A 2,500-nucleotide genomic window follows, 5' to 3' on the forward strand; every position below is an offset into this window, starting at 1 on the left:
CACCGCGCCGTCGGGCGGACACCCCGGGGAGGGGGGACGTCACCACGCTCGATTTCGCCTGTTTTCGCCTCACCCAACAACCTGTTCGCTAGGAAACCGGTGCAAGCCGTCCTGGGGGGTGGTTTTTTTCGCTGGGACGGCAGCAACTGCCCCCAGCCCCACCTCATCCCGATCTACGCCTGACAGGTTTCATCTTGTCCCGGGGGGGTGAAAGGGTGTAAAGAGGTTCCATCTCGCGGGGCTCCGTCGCCCTTCCGGGATGCCGCCGCCTGGCGCACGGGCGACCGCAGCTTCCGCCGGCTCCCTCCGAAAAGCGCCTCCCGCTCTCCCTGCGTCATCCTGGACGGTCTCGCTCCGAGTCTGCGCTTCTCTCTCGCCCTGCCGCCAGACTCGGCTCCTCTCCCGCGCTCTCTCTCTCTCTCGCTCTGACCTCCGCCCCGTCCGGCCCTCCCGTCCGCGGCGGGGGAGGCCCGGCGGGCGAACCCTTCCGTGCGGCCGCCTCGCCGGAGCGGGGGCGGCGCGCAGGGCCCTCTCCTGGGGCTTGCGAGGAGCGGCCGTCGGGGCTGGCCGCGTCCTCGGATCTCGATGCGACGCTCGTTCGGTTCCTGGGAAATCGTGTGCTCCGCCGGGGTCCGGGGGCTGAGCGCCCTTCGCTGGGCGAGGGGGACGCTTCCCCGGCACCCCTGGCGGCGTCGGACGCCTGCGGGTGCCGGCGGACGGAGCAGACCGCGCCGCACGGGGTACGGGTGCGGGGCCCGCCCGGCTCCGGAGACCGGAGCGCTCGGGCGGACGCCTGGGGACCGGACGCCCTCTCCGGGCGGAGGGGTTCCGGGCGCGCCGTGGGCAGAGGGAGGGTCGGGTTCGCCTGGAGCCGGCCGAGACCCCTGGGTTCCGGCCGAGCGATCGTCCCTCCCCGCCGGGGCGCGGGGTGCCACATCGATCGGGTTGCGGAAATGGGAGACGTGGGGCCCTTCTCTCGCGTCAACCGCAGCCCTCCGTTTTCTCTTTTCCGGCTTGACTCTGTTCGCCACCTGTGATGCTCTCTGGCCGGTTCCCTCGGGCGTAGCGGGACGGGCGGCGCGCGCGACGCTCTCGCGGAGCGTCCTCCGACGCTTCCCCGGGCTCCTGGAGCCGCCTCCCGGCCCGAGGGGTGCCCGTCCGCACTCATCGGCTGAACTTCCGCGAATTGCAGTACCCGATTCGGCCCGCCGGGGGGCGCTGCCGCCGGGGGGAGAGGGGGACGGGCCGGGCCTGGCGCCGGGCTCCGCCGGACGCCCGGCGCTGCCCCGTCTCGGCCTCGGAAGGGGGAGTCGGGGGAACGGGAGGCCGGGAGTCCCGGAGAAAGAGAGAGAGAGAGAGAGAGAGAGATAGAGAGACCTCCGCGGTTCCGCCTTCGACCGCCGGGGGGCGCCGCGCACCCGTCCGCACGGGCCCGTCCCGGTGGCTCCCGGCAGGGCTCTCCCAAACCCTCTCCCAGGGCCCCGGTCCGGGAGCCCGACTGCGTCCGCTCTCCGCTTCCAGAGAGGAGGCTGTCGGACGGGGAGAGCTGGTACCGGGCTCCTGGAGCCCTGCCTGGGCAGCCTATGGAAGGGAGGGAGCCCTGGCCCTGCTGCTCTCCGAGCTCCGGCCCTGCTGCTCTCCGAGCTCCGTGCCTGCTCTGCCACGGGTCCTTTCGCAGGAGCTCCAGGGAAACGGGCTTTTCGGCCCCTGACAGAGTCCCGGCTCTCTCGCTCGCCTCGTTGGTACCTACTGATCCGGCGGAGGTGTTCTCCGGCGGGTAGCGACACGGACGGCCGAGGGCGCGCTTCACCCAGGCTTCAACCGTCTCCTCCCCGAGCCCCTGGAAGTGCAGCTGGGCCGCGGGCGCCCCGGTCCCGCACTCATCTGCGAAACTTCCACAAATTGCAGTACCCGATTTGGCCCGCCGGGGGGCGCTGCCTCCGGGGGAGAAGGAGACGTGCCCGGCCCGTACGTCGGGCTCCAACGGATGCCCGCCGTGGACCCTTTATAGGCCCCATCCTGGTCCTGCCATGCTGTTATCGGAGCTCCACGGCTATCTTGTCACTAAACCTTTCGTTTGAGCTCCAGGGCTTTTTGCTTTTTGTAACCCGGTTCCTGGAGCCCTGCCTGGGCAAAATCGGATGCAAGAAGGCCCTGCCCATGCTGATCTCTGAGCTCCGCGCATCTTCTGTCACGGGTCCTTTCGCAAAAGCTCCAGGGAAACAGGCTTTTCGGCCCCGGACAGAGTCCCGGCTCTCTCGCTCGCCTCGTTGGTACCTACTGATCCGGCGGAGGTGTTCTCCGGCGGGTAGCGACACGGACGGCCGAGGGCGCGCTTCACCCAGGCTTCAACCATCTCCTCCCCGAGCCCCTGGAAGTGCCGCTGGGCCGCGGGCGCCCCGGTCCGCACTCATCCGCGACACTTCCGCGCTGGAGTCCGACGCTCGCCGGCCGCGTCCCCCGGCCCGCGGGGGGCCCGGGGGGAGGCCCGACGCGTGCG

This window comes from Pseudophryne corroboree, unplaced genomic scaffold, assembly GCF_028390025.1.
Source record: "Pseudophryne corroboree isolate aPseCor3 unplaced genomic scaffold, aPseCor3.hap2 scaffold_228, whole genome shotgun sequence".
Lineage (NCBI taxonomy): Eukaryota > Metazoa > Chordata > Amphibia > Anura > Myobatrachidae > Pseudophryne > Pseudophryne corroboree.